The sequence below is a fragment of the Lissotriton vulgaris genome, chromosome 1_1, assembly GCF_964263255.1.
Source record: "Lissotriton vulgaris chromosome 1_1, aLisVul1.2, whole genome shotgun sequence".
Classification (NCBI taxonomy): Eukaryota; Metazoa; Chordata; class Amphibia; order Caudata; family Salamandridae; genus Lissotriton; species Lissotriton vulgaris.
The window spans coordinates 1,699,376,297-1,699,390,714 of NC_141685.1; the positions used below are offsets into that span (position 1 = coordinate 1,699,376,297).

At 42.2% G+C, this 14,418-nt stretch overlaps 1 protein-coding gene across 2 annotated transcripts in view; it reads left to right on the forward strand.

Moving 5' to 3' along the window:
• The window catches only part of RBM17 (RNA binding motif protein 17), a 286,908-nt gene that overhangs the window by 126,293 nt on the left and 146,197 nt on the right, over positions 1-14,418 (forward strand). The window lies entirely within an intron of this gene.

Sequence of the window (14,418 nt, forward strand, 5' to 3'; positions counted from 1 at the left end):
GGAAATGGACTCTAAGGTGCTTATCGCCGTTAATGTCCTACACATTCCCACCGACTCTGAGACAGCTGTAACATTATGAGCCCAAGTTTAAATGTGACAAAAGCAAGACATTTTGCCACTCTTAAAGGGGAAAACCAGGAGAGTAAGCAAGGTACAAAACAGGGAACCAGTCCTAGGATTACTGTATACTAAAGAGGCACTATTTAAAAAGGTCACAACTTCTTATCCTTTGCGGATTTTAAGGCTTTTTTATTTATGACCCATCCACGCAGGGACCCCAAAGGACCCGTTCTCCCACCACATCTACAACCTGCACCAGCCTGACCCACACCATCAACACCTCTATCACGTCTGACACTTTCCTTGATGAGAAGGCCATCAACGAGCAACTCGCAACCCACCTCAAACTTCACCATCTTCTAGATAATACTCAATCTGGATTCAGAAAGAGCCGCAATAGCATTGCGACAAACTATGACATTTGAATCATCCAAGACCAAGAGAAACAGCAGTCCTCATCTTGCTCAACCTCTCTGCTGCCTTTGCCACTGTGTCTCATAACGCCCTCATCAGAAGGCTCCATGAGATTGCATACAAGGTCCCTTTCAGATGAATCTGTTCCTTCCTCTCGGGAAGAACCCAAGGGGTCAAGCTAACACCCTTCACATCAGAGACCAAGTAATTGGTATGCAGAGTCCCACAGAGATCATCCTTCAGCCCCACCCATTTAAGCGTATACATGACACCTCCTGCCAACTTTATCCAATCATAAAACATCACTGTCCTCTCCTATGCTGATGACACCCAACTCATCCTCTCCCTCACGGACAAAAAAAACACCGCCAGAACCAACTTCACCAACTGTATGACCATAGTAGCAGACTGGATGCGAACCAACTGCCTAGAGCTCAACTCTGACAAGATTGAACTACTGGTCTTAGACAACAAAACCTCCCCATGGGACTACACCTGGTGGCTATCAGAGCTAGGACCCATTCCCACAGACAACGCAAGAAATCTAGGTATCATCCTAGATGACAAGCTCAATATGACGGCTCAAGTCAACTCATATCCGACGCATACTGTGAAAAGAATCTGCAAATGGTTGCCTCAGAACACCAGACGAACCGTCACGCCAGCACTCATCACCAGCAGGCTGGACTAAGGCAACATTCTCTACGCCAGAATCTCCGAACCACTCCTACACAGACTCCAGACAATCCAGAACACGCTGCAAGGCTCAGATTCTACCTCCAAAGCCGCACCTGCATCACACTGCACCTTGGGGAAACTTCACTGGCTCCCCATTTAGAAGCGCAGCTAATGCAAACTTTTTTATGCGCATATAAAAAAGCCCTAGACAACACAGGAGCAGAACACCCGAACCACTGCAAACACTTTCATCAACCCACCAGACACCTACGTTTTGCCTCACTCACACGTTCCCGTGCATTCGCAAAAGCAAAACTGGTGGTCGCCCGCTCTCCTACATTGCATCCAAGGCATGGACCAACCTCTCTCAGGACATCATCGCTTCCTCTTCACTTCGCACACAAGGAATACTTTGGGCATGTGATCGGTTTCCTCTGGGAAGCCAATGAAGTGAACTTTTTTGTGATAGGTTCTTCCCTCTGCTTCTTCAACACATGTTCAAGGTGCTTAGATATTGACCAATGGGTCATTGTTGTCAACATGTACTTGCCCAAATCCTCCAGGGTCAAGATGTTACTTTCTGTCTCTATCATCCTATCTGCTACGTTTCGAAGGTATTTCCATAGTAGGACAGTCTCCAACTCACCTCACCTGTTTTTTCTTTTCAAACATAGAGTTTGATCATTGGATAGTTTATATAATTGTTCCTGTGGACACTGACGTAAACTGGAGAATGTTTGAAAAAACCCTGTAGGCACAGGGTGGTTGACCTGAGCACTCCTGTGTGCTATAATGAGCAAATGTAATCCAAAAAATACTGTTCAAAAAAGTTTTATTCACTTTTTCTCATTGAAGTAAATATTCATGATACTGTTTAAGAAATGTTCAAAAAAAGTTTTTCAAATAATTTTCAAATGATGAGCAAATTTTCATTCATTGGATAAAGCTTGACCTAAATATTCCCATTCAATGCAGTAGCGTCACATACACATGTCCTCACCCCGATGCATTTCGAGCCCGAAGGCTCTTCGTCAGGGGGTATAAGCTGTGAATAAAGTAAAGGAAGGTGGTATCAGGACGGAGCCGGAAGTGGGTGAAAACGAATGATTTCTTCCAATGTGAATAATTCTTCCAATGTGGTACTGAGAGGATGTGTTCATTTTCAAAGTCCTGCATAAACAGGTTGGCATATGCCGGAGCAGCACAGTTGCCCATGGCTACTCCGGATAGTTGGCTGTAAAATTTGTTGTTGTATCTGAAGTAGCTGCTTCTGCTGCCTGTATTCCTAAGTTGTGGGGAATAGAGGTGTAAAGAGCATTTACGTCAATCGTACACAACACGATGGATGTGTGTGGATCAATGGTCACTTGACTGAGTTTAGCTAGGACATGTGACATGTGTATGTGACGCTACCGCATTGAATGGGAATATTTTGGACAAGCTTTATCCAATGAATGAAAATTTGCTCATCATTTGAAAATTATTTGAAAAACTTTTTTTTGAACATTTCTTGAACAGTATCATGAATATTTACTTCAATGAGAAAAAGTGAATAAAACTTTTTTGAACAGTATTTTTGGATTACATTTGCTCATTATAGCACACAGGAGTGCTCAGGTCAACCACCCTGTGCCTACAGGGCTTTTTCAAACATTTTTCACGTTCTGCTCTTTCTGGACAGTAAGAGCATCATCCTGAGCACCCTAAAAGACTTTCCTATATACTTACAAGAAGACCTTTGGTTAACTTAGGAGTGCAGCGGAATCCCAATTTCTCACAGTAAACTCCTGGAGGCCATCCTGTCCCTTAAGGGCTAATTTAATTTCTAAATGCACCTGAGAAGTGCCAGCGTATTTTGTAAATGCTCTATCAGTGTCTGATACCAAGGACAGGCAGGCAGAGAAGGTTTCCCAAGGACTTGGGACAGTCGCAAAAAGGGTGCAAACTAATAGGCCTTGTTGACCCTTTTCAGACTTTAAGAGTGTGAGCTCTCACAGGTTCACCATCTACTCTTTCGCTGGCACAAAGGGTATCTCAGGCAAAGGTTAATCTGTGCAGGGGCATGCATGCCAAAATAAAAAAAATGGTAACAAAGAAGATTTTGAGAAAACAAACCGTTTCCAACACCCCCTCCCCATATCAGTTGACTTGCATTGTTAGGGTGTCAATATTACTGCCTGGGTGGGACACAGCACAAAAGAATGGGAGGCTTGAGGAGGCTTCCCTGTTGCCTCGCCAGACAAGCCATGTCTGCTTACGAACCATTGGCCAAAAGCACTGAAGGAATAAATAATGAAGTTGCAGAGAAGCTACATAGATGTTGCAACGCTGTTATACAATTTGCTAATAGAGAAGACTAGGGCCAACCCGCAGATTTACCCCTGCCACCCTCCAAAGACCTGATTCTTGGCGAGAACTCTGCTAACTGACCATCATAGAAGCATTTCAAAGCATTCAGTAGTCACCAGAGAAATTAGAAACCCAGGAAGGAGGAATTGAGCTGCAGAAGGTACCCGTAACTCCGCTAAAGAGAGCACAGGGACACTGAAGGGCAACGGAAGGCGACAGAAGTCCAAAGAGACAATTGAATTCCATCTGATTCACCCTAAGGGTCCAGAAGCCAGATCCTAGAACTAACATGCACCCAACGACCCACACTCCAAGAATTTCCTAAGGGGCTCCAGGGACATCAAGAGCCACTTGCTGCAAGAGGTAAATCCTCTGCTACTCCTGTCCTGACAAAAATCACCCAGACCAAAAATTCCACTCTTGAAGTAGAGAGATGCAACACACCGATGTAGAAAAGCCAGTCCTCTGTATGCAAAACAGAGTGTCAAATCCAATATTGTGGCCCCCAGAATTTAAAATGAGAAATAAAGAAAATCTGCGCTATGCCACCCCACGCTGTAGTTAACCATGCTATCATTCCAAATAGCTCAAACTGCACACCCAGCACACCTGGCTTAACCCGTTTAGGAGTTCAGTTCCAAAAAAGAAGTTTGCAGTCACAAAGACCTAAAATAGCCAATCAATGAGTTTGTAAGGAGCCAACAGGCTCCTTACAGACCCCAGCACTTTGACAGATCACCTCTAAGAAGGAGACATGGGATCAGACAACCTTAACAAGGCGTGTTCTAAAGAAATAATATGGGCAACCTGAAAAGTCGTAAAAGTAAACATAGATATATGTTGTAGATTAAAATCAGGTTTATTCTTAACACCCTCACCATCAGCTGACAAGCAGTAACTGAATACATAAGAATGCTCTTCATCTTAGCATTCTAGGTTCCATGAAACCTACCTAAGATAGACGTAGAGAGCATACTACACATCCTCTTTCTTATATTAAGATTATACTTGCAGATGTAATACAAATGAAAAACAAAATAAGCAAGCATCAGAATTACATTTCAGCACAAAAATATCGAAATATAAATAAACCCATAAGTGAATGAGGAAACTTTTTAAGAGGTGTAATCACTGAGATAAGTTGGCGCCTTCCTAACACGTGAACTTGTTCTTCTAGAAGATACCACTGTGCCACTAGTAGAGATGGTCCGACTGGCACAAACATCCATATCAGGATTGCATTTCTTTACAATTGCAACACGATTCAAATTCCATATTTTACCATTTTCCAACTTCACAGAATTATTGAAACATTTGATAACTTTCATGGGACAAGAGTATTTGGACCAGGACAAAGAACCAACAGGAGCCCTGACCTTAACTTCATCCCCAACTTCAACTCGTTCTTCTTGTACCCTTTTTCTTTCATCAAAACACTTCTTATTTTTCAAACGTTGTTCTATCTCTCTCACACTCCATTCACCAATACTATTATCTTTTACCCCTTTTCCCCAGCACATCCAAGCCGGACTCAACTGGTATTGGGAGTTCTTCCTTTAAACAGCTCAAATGGAGTTTTCTTGGTTGTCATCTGTGTTGAAAACCTATGGGCTAAAATACATTTCTGCAATTCAACCTTCCAATCTAACCCATTAACTCTTGAAAGCTGAAAGTTCTCCTTTATCACCCTATTAAGTCTTTCCACAGTCCCAATCGTCTCTGGGTGATAAACAGAAGATCTTTTATGTCTAATACCACAAGACAACAAAAAATCAGCCATCATACCAGAGCAAAACTGAGGACCATTATCAGACAAAAGAGATTTAGGAAACCCCTCCCTTTTAAAAATTTCCTTTAGAAAGTCAATAACGGAAGAAGAGGTTACCTCTGAAACTGAAGAAATCTCAACCCATCTTGAATAGAGCTCAATCACCACTATCAAATAGGGGGTACGATGCTCACCTGAGAGCGGGCCAACAATATCCATGGCAATGTCCTCCCAAGGTCCACTTGGAAGATCACGACAGACCATGGGAGCAGTGCGAGGTACTAAAATTTTATCGCTTACTTTACATTGCAAACATTCTCGCACCTCCCTTTCAATTTCCAAATCCATCCCTGGCCACCAAAAAGAACAACAAATCCTTTCTTTGGTTTTTACAATTCCCATATGTCCTTGATGAGCCTCTTCAATCAACCTTTTCCTCAAAGAACTCGGAGGAATCAACTTAGAACCCCTTAAAAGAACACCATTCTCCACAGATAACTCATTCTTGACCAAATGCCACACCTTAGACAGACCTTTTTCAAAAACAGTATTGTTCATTACTGAAGCAATCACAATCTTTTCTGCACTTTTCCAACCATTCCTCCTCAAGTATAACTCCAGAGGTAATTTCACAGACATTAACTGCACTTTCTCCATCCATTTCCTCATTAACCACCTCAAAAGAATCATCAACAAGACGTGAAAGACAATCAGCCGATACATTCTCCACCCCAGGTATATAATCAATTTCAAAGCAAAATTCTTGTAAACCAATCACCCATCTTCTGATCCTTGAAGAAACATTATCCAAACCTTTCACCATGAAAATCTCCCTTAGTGGTTTATTATCACAACAAACTTTAAACTCCTGACCCCACAGAAAAGTTCTGAACTTATTCACAGCCCAGAATATGGCCAAAGCCTCTTTCTCAATCACTGAATAGTTCAGTTCTGCTCCTCTCAAACTTCTTGAGGCACAGGCAATAAGCTTCTCCTGTCCATGTCTTCTTTGCTTTAAAATTGCTCCCAAACCCTTTGAACTTGCATCAGTGATCACATAAGTCTCTTCAAAAGGAACAAAAGCTTTCAAATCAGGAGCCGCAACTAAATCTCCCTTGATGTCCTCAAACTCACGTTGACAAACATCCGACCACTTAAATTCCTTATTTTTTCCCAAAAGATCTCTCAATCCCCCTGATTTACCAGCTAAATTTCTGATGAACTTTCCATAATATTCCACCATTCCAAGAAAAGAAACAACCTCCTCCTTATTCCTTGGTGATGCTAAGTTACTTATTGTATCAACCAGCTCTTTCTTTGGTGAAATACCAACAGCAGATATGGTATGACCTAAATAATTCACTTCAGGAACTGAAAACTTACATTTTTCAAATTTTAAAGTCAAACCTGCATTTTCTAACCTTTTTAGAACTGTTCTTAAAATTCTATCATGCTCCTCTTGATTCACACCATAAATCAACAAATCATCTTGATAGCATTTCACCTTTCTTACACCCTTCAAGATGGATGCCATCACCCGTTGAAAAACCGACGCAGCAGACACAAGACCAAACGGCATGGTCTTATACTTGAAGGCACCCATCGGGGTGATAATGCCGTAAGATCCTGTGAATCCTGCGTCAATTCAATCTAATGATAAGCCTGTGTTAAATCAAGCGTCGTAAAAATCTTGGCATCACCTAAAGATGATAGCAACTCGTCAATATTTGGCAATGGAAATTTATCCACCACCACCTCCTTATTGAGAGATCTCAAATCACAACAGAGTCTTATATCGCCATTGGGCTTGTTTGCGACAACAATAGGAGCCAACCATTCAGTTGCCTCCACAGAAGTAATTATATCCTGTTCCTGTAATTTTCTCAATTCCTGTTCAAATTTTTTCTGAATTGCTATTGGAATCCTTCTGACCTTAGCAACCACAGGAACAGCATTCTTCTTTAACTTTATACAATGTTTATAGCCTTTAAGGCAACCCAAAACAGATTGAAAGAGTTTAGGAAACTCCTCCATAAATGAGTTATTGCTTGACACAACTTCTTGAATTTGAATCTGAGGATTTGCATTTGGATTGAGAGTGACTCCCAACAAACGTTGATGTGGCCACCCAATTAAACAATCCCCCACTTTGGAAACATAAACCTTTCCAACTATAATTCTTTCCCTGAACTCAATAGCAGCATTAAAATATCCCATCATGCTTATAGGTGCACCACCATACCCCCTGCACATACATCCATTTTGGTTAACTTGTTTCTATCCTTTAAACACCTCTCATAGAACTCTTTTGAAACAATTGTTATTCGTGCACAGGAATCAAATTTTATTTCCAGATCAATTCCTTCAATCTTAACCAAATCAGTTGGATAATCCTTTTCTTCTTTATCCTTCACTTGACATATAATTTCCTTTATATCCTTGGTTACAATTTTCCTTTCCTTAGATTTACAAAACTTTACAAAATGCCCTTTTTTCCCACACCCATGACCGAGAAAACTCATCGCAGGACAGAACTTAGAGTTCGCCTTATGACCAGCTTTCCCACATCTATAACAAGTTACAGCTGACGATGAAGCTTCCTCTTTGCCTTTCTCATATACTGAGGCCTTACTATCTTTCACCTCCTTGACCTGTGTTACATCCTCCTTCACTTCTAACTTTTCCACCTTTTCCTCAGACTTCCCTTTGTCATTTTTTAATTCATCAACACATTTAATCGTGTTCAACCCTCTTGGCTATGCTTACCACCTCGTCAAGAGGTGGTTCATTTTTGAGCCATAATTCCTTCCTAATTTTATCTTCTCTGCATTTCAAAACTAGCTGATCCCTCAAACGTTCCTCGTTGGGAGGACCAAACTTATAAGTAGAAGATAATTTTCTCAAGGCAGTCAGATACTCCTCAACTGACTCTTCTTTACCTTGCTCCCTTCTTCCAAAATGATATCTTTCCATTATGGTACTAACACGAGGCAAATAATGTTTGTCTAGTTGCAGCAAACAGACCTCATACTCATCCAAACCTCTCTGTTCTTGATGTGACAAAGCGGGTAAATTTTCTAGAACCTCCTGCCCTTCCCCACCAAGGCAATGCATTAATAAAGAGCATTTCCTCTCCGCACTTAAGTTTGCGCCACAAACTCTCGCATAGTGCGCAAAAATCTTTTTCCATTTGCTCCATTTTACCCTTGGCTCACCTGGATCACTGAAAAAGAATGGAGGTGTTGTTACATTCTGCATTCTTGTACTTTGGACCACTTAAAATACAGTGCACCTTGTTTTATTTTCAATTTCCCTTTCTATTTGCTATTATGCCAATTTTATATTTCTTTTTATTTTCCTCAAACAGCTATTTTTTCCAAACTGCACTACCTTTACTTACTTCCTCAGATCTTTACACAACTTTAAAAAAAAAATACAACAACTTTGTTCTTCTCTTAGCAAGTTTTGTATATCTTACACACTAAGACTCTTGACATGACCTTACTTCCCCCATCAAAACGAAAACGAATTTTAAACAAACAATTGCAGAGTAAGAAGAAAATAAATTATATATATATATATATATATATATATATATATCAGTTTTTTCTGAATTTCTACAACGCTTTCCTCACTTTTCCTTTCAAATCCAATAGACAGCGTCGCATCGCGTTGCAAAACTGCCACACATCTGAAAATGTACACCTTCAAAATCACGAAGAGATGAGACCGTTTTAAATTGAGGTTTCCTTTTTTTAGCGCGAAGAGAAACTGCTGCTCCAGCTCTCCAAAGACTGACGTGTTCCCTTTGAACTCGCGTCTGAAGTCTCACGATGAGTCATTCATTTCCTCGCCGACTCCCCTTCCACATTCCATAACGTCATCACATTTGAGAATACTCCGAGGAAGAAGGAGCTCGCACCGCTGATCAACCGCTCAACCTGGATGAAAAACGGTAACCGATTTCACTGTTTGCCACACTTTAAACGCCACAGCAATTACTTTTTTAGGGTTACGCTGCTTTACTCTCCCTGATTTCCATTCCTTTCCAACCCAAATCTTGAACACAGCCGCAGGAGAGGTCACAATTCTTTTTTTTAAACTGACAAAAAAAATGTTGTACCTCTCTTTATTACTTACAGCCGCAGGGAATGGAATTTCACCTTTCTTCACAACAGTTATATTAAACCTCTCATAAATCCTTCAGCACACTTCCTCTTGCTAACCAACTGCCGCTGGGGAAATCATTTAATCTCCCATTTAAATTAACTGCCGCCGGGGAAGCTCAAAGTCAGTATATGAAACAAAATTATACGTCGCAATCTTCCTGTTCCTTTTGCTTATAAATAATGCCAATCTTCATTCGAATTCCTTCCAAAGTCAGTAAATTGCTTAAAAAAAAGTGACAAACCACTTAGCTTGATGTTAGGGTGTCCTTCCTTTATCCTTCCAGTCAATCCCGTCCTCGTCGCCAGTGAAAAGTCGTAAATAAACATAGATATATGTTGTAGATTAAAGTCAGGTTTATTCTTAACACCCTCACCATCAGCTGACAAGCAGTAACTGAATACATAAGAATGCTCTTCATCTTAGCATTCTAGGTTCCATGAAACCTACCTAAGATAGACATAGAGAGCATACTACACAACCCAAATGGACTAAAGCGGCCAGGCTATCATAAACTCTTCCCCCCTTCCTTCCCGCCATCCACCCAAAAAAACGTAGATCCTTTCCAGTTCATCCTGAAGATAAGTGTACAGACTAGGAGGAGGTGCAGAGCAAATAAAGAGGCAGCTACAGACCCAGAGCCTGAGCTGCTGGGCCCTGACCTATTAATTGTCAAGATACCCGCTCACCCTGTGCCAGAGGTACATCATGGAAGACAAAAATGCCCAAAGTTCAAATCAACGCCAACAGTCTAACCCATGTAGATTAAGTTGCCACTCTCCTTGGTAGGCCGCATATTGTTGATGAAAATGATAGTCCTACCTAGATTATTGTTCCTCTTCAATAACATACCTATGGTGATTCCGCTGCACTTCTGTAAAAGACTCAAAGCTCTGATGGTTAGGTTGGTGTGGGCGAGAAAGACACCTAGGGTCAAGACGGATACTTTTACGCTCCCATATTCTATTGGTGGGCTAGGCAACCCGGATCTCGAGTTATACTATAGAGCTGCTCAGTGCTCACATGCGTATTTCTGGTGCCACAGACCGCACACACACCCGCACCTCCTCATAGAGAGAATGGCTTGGGATCCGACCTCGATCCCTAGGCAGCTTACTGTCCCCCGCCCCCCCCCCCCCCAACAGGCATTATGGTGTTCTCAATTCGATGGTTCACGCGTGGTGCGAACTAAAGAGGCAGGTATGTATCTGCTTTACTCCCCTCTGCTCCCACTGAGTTGGTGTCAATGGTTCTCATTGGGTTCTGAAGTTGCTGCGACTCTATCGCTTAGAAGGTTCAGATCCATAATATGGGAGATTTCTTCTCTAAAATGGGAGTTCGGACTTGGGACGAGGTTGCCGCTGAAAATTGCAGCACTAGCACCTTAGTGCAATTTCATTATTTTAGGGCACATCATGCACGGAGGGCGCTGCTTGGAGATGAATATTTAGAGCCTCCGGCTCGCCTCTCTTTCAAGTACCTCCTACGTGCCAAGTCCCCATATAGGCTGGTCTCAAATATATATACCATGTCCCAGGAATATTATTGTTCCAATTACTCTCTCCCAAGAGCACAGTGGCAAACAGATCTGGAGGTACTCATTAATTATAGTCCATGAACGTACTGCTGCGAGGTCACCAAATCGGTGTCTTTAAATGGCAGGCATAGGCTTCTACATTTTAAGTTTTTAAATAGAACTTATTATAAACTGGCACCTCTGCACAGATACGGTTTAAGAGACTCTGATAATTGTGAGCGCTGTGCCGCAAGTGGTGCAGATTTTTTACACATGGCATGGTCATGCCCCCGGATTGCGGCCTTGTGGAACCAGATTATTCAGGAGTTGGGTGAGATTGTAGGTATTCCGCTTGCCCCTGACCCTCTATTGGCCCTATTTGGGTACACTAAACTTCAGCCTAAAGGGGTTAGGAAACATCTGGGCTTTCTTCTGACTAAGAGGCAGATAGCACTGCGTTGGGCGCGCGGGCCCCCTCCCTAAAAATCTGAGTGAGGTAAAAGACATGATTTTTTGTAATACGCAATCTGAAACATGTAGTGAGCTAATGCCTTCACAGAGCCGCCCCAAGAACTTCTGAGTGTTTTATAAACCACATCTTTTGTCAAGAGAGGAAGAATAGCCGAGTGATGCGTAATTCATTGTGCTGTATTATGTCACTCAAATTACAATGTGTTGTGGGAAATTTCGATGTACATGTTATGTCCAATTGGGGTGATGTCCGTTGCAAAATACTAGTAGGTTGGACGTTATTATTCATCATGTTGCTACTGTGTCTGCTGCATATCTCACTGTCCATCTTCTTTGGGATGTTCTAATTTCCTTTTTACAGATCCCTTGGTTATTCAGCTGCTATGATGTTATCAATACTGATCTATGTACACTGCTGTGAACTGTTAAATTAAATCAATAAATATATATTTTTTTGTCTAAACCATAATGTTAGAAGACCCTCGCAAATCGCGATACACAGTACCCCAATTTCACACTTAACCCTGACAGCCGACAAGAGTGCACAAGAGGACAAAAGTTCAGAAACCCCCAGGGGAAATTAATACATGCACCAGGCAAACCGAGATAACACAAGCTTGCCAATCAAGAAAGAGTAACAGCAAAAAGTAAATACAAGCACTGGCGTTGCCAATAGGTCTCTCAGTAGGAAAGTTGGAGCTATTACAATTGCAAATAACAATGCCTTTTATTTTTGTTTTCATTTTAAAAACATAAAGGGCTTTGTCATTTACAAAACCAATAGCTCCAACTTTCCTACTGCGAGACCTATTGGCAACGCCAGTGCTTGTTTTCATGTTATAGTCTTGTTTTACTTCCACTGAACTAATTACACACCCATGAAATCAATGATTTGAAAGTGAAAAGTTCAGCTTTGGAGTGCGTGTCCAGAAGGGTGTGGAATGATGGGTACACTAAAAAGCATGTCTTTTTAGGCAATAAAGTTTGAAAATATGCCTGAAAGTTACAACTCATAAAATAAAAGTTCGTAGACTATTGTTCCTTGTAATATTCACTTAGAAATTATACCTTGCTCCCTCGCTTATTTCAGCGTGCTGCTGTGCACACAGCAATAAACGTGTGCCCACAAACATTGCATTTCAGTGCACAGAAGAAAAATATGAGAGGGAGCATTTCAGGTAAGTACCGTTGTGAATCAATGCCTTATGGTGCAGTATACACTGGTTCCCTCTAGGGCGCTGGCGGTAGTAGCTGTTTGCCGTATTTAATGCACATGGTTAAGCTTGTTACTACCACAGAATGGTAAACCTGTAATATAACACTCCCTCTTGGTTTTCTATAAAAATATTATCCTTGGCGGTGGAACACGTTTCTTGTGGTAGAAATCCTTTTTGCCATGGAACGGTGCCTAGCAATGAGCAGAAGAACACATTAATTGACGTTTTAATAACTGTATATACTGGTTAGTAATCTGTGGACGCAGTGTTGAGATCGTAATCATTTACAAACCCCCGCCTTGTTAGAAGCTCCTGGGTAGTTCATTGCCTCGGTTACCGCAGTTTCCCAGAAGTGTGCACCGGTTGTGGAGCCGGGTGAGCGGAGGGGTTTGCTGCTGCTTGGTTTGAGTAACAGGCCGTCCGTCAGCTCATCTCAGCTCAGCTCGTGAAGGGGACATGCTGGACAGAAGGGAGCTTGATGGGCAGAGAAAACCCAGTTTAGCAGCCTTTGCTCCTCAGAATTATTTTTCACCTAGTATGCTGACACCCATGCCTGCTTACACGCCCTTTTACACACCCTACTACAGAAGGAAAATATGGAGCAGGAGTGGTAGGGTCAAAGCAAAGCAGATGCTGCTTGCAGACAGAAAGAGAAACTGTGTTTTTTTTGTTGTTGCAGTTTTATCCTGAAATTATATAATCATTGCAGCTGTTAACTAGAGAGCTGGGCTCCGTGTTGCCATAGCTTTGTCTCATCAGTTTTAATGCGCTCTGCTGCTACGGCCTGCGCTCTTAAAGGGGCAGGTGCCCCTGTACAGTGTCAGCCGGTAGCATTGCCCTTCAGCATCCTTGGCAAACGCATATGGCTTTAAACATAAGGTCACTAGGTCCGGTGCCGCTGCACCTGCTGCACTGTTACCAGCTAAGCCTCTGGGATAATAATTCACTTTTTCTGTAGTGATATAGCTGACAACACTATCAATCACGAGGGGGATTTTTTTTTACCCAGCTCATGTCTGTCAGCCAAATGCACAAAGCATGCTGGAACTTGTAGTTTCAATTGCCCTTATGAACATCAGCCGAAACTGGATCAAACATTGGGGTGTTAGAACTGCCAAGACTGAAAAGTGTGTTGTTTATGAATTTTAGTGCATAATTTTTTATCAGCAGCTGTCTGCGTGAATGGGGGATCGGCACGCAGCCTTGACAAGTGAGGACGGACTTCAGAGGTCAAATCAAGGAAAGCAGGCGAGATAAGCCTGTTAATGAGGGGAAAGAGAAGGTCTGATGCTCCAATGCTAGGCACAGCAAATGGTGGTGTGAGACATGGCTGGTAAGCAATTAGGGGGGAGAAGTGAGGCCAGCGCTGTGTGCAGCAGGGGGCGGAGCGGATCGCTTTGAAGCAGCTCACGGCCTGGCGACCGTGGAAAAAAAAAAGCAATTAGGGGGGAGGAGAAGGGAGCTGGGGGAAGCTGTGGGAGGGCGGCTGATGGCTTTGAGGTGGGGAAATGCTTGTGCTTGTGGTCGCGTGATTTCACGTGAACTGTTAAAAAACCGCATTGCAATCCGGATGGTTTAACTTTGTGGTTTCACCACTATAGGTCTCTCTACGAGACTTAATAAGGCAGTGAAATCCAGAATTAAGATAGGCCTGCTAAAACATAACACAAACTCAATCTATCAGTGGCTTAGATGTGAGGACTGGGCCACATGCGTTCTGGAAGTTTAAGCCACTGAACAGTACGAGACAATACTAATTGAAGGAAGTAGGAAAGCGC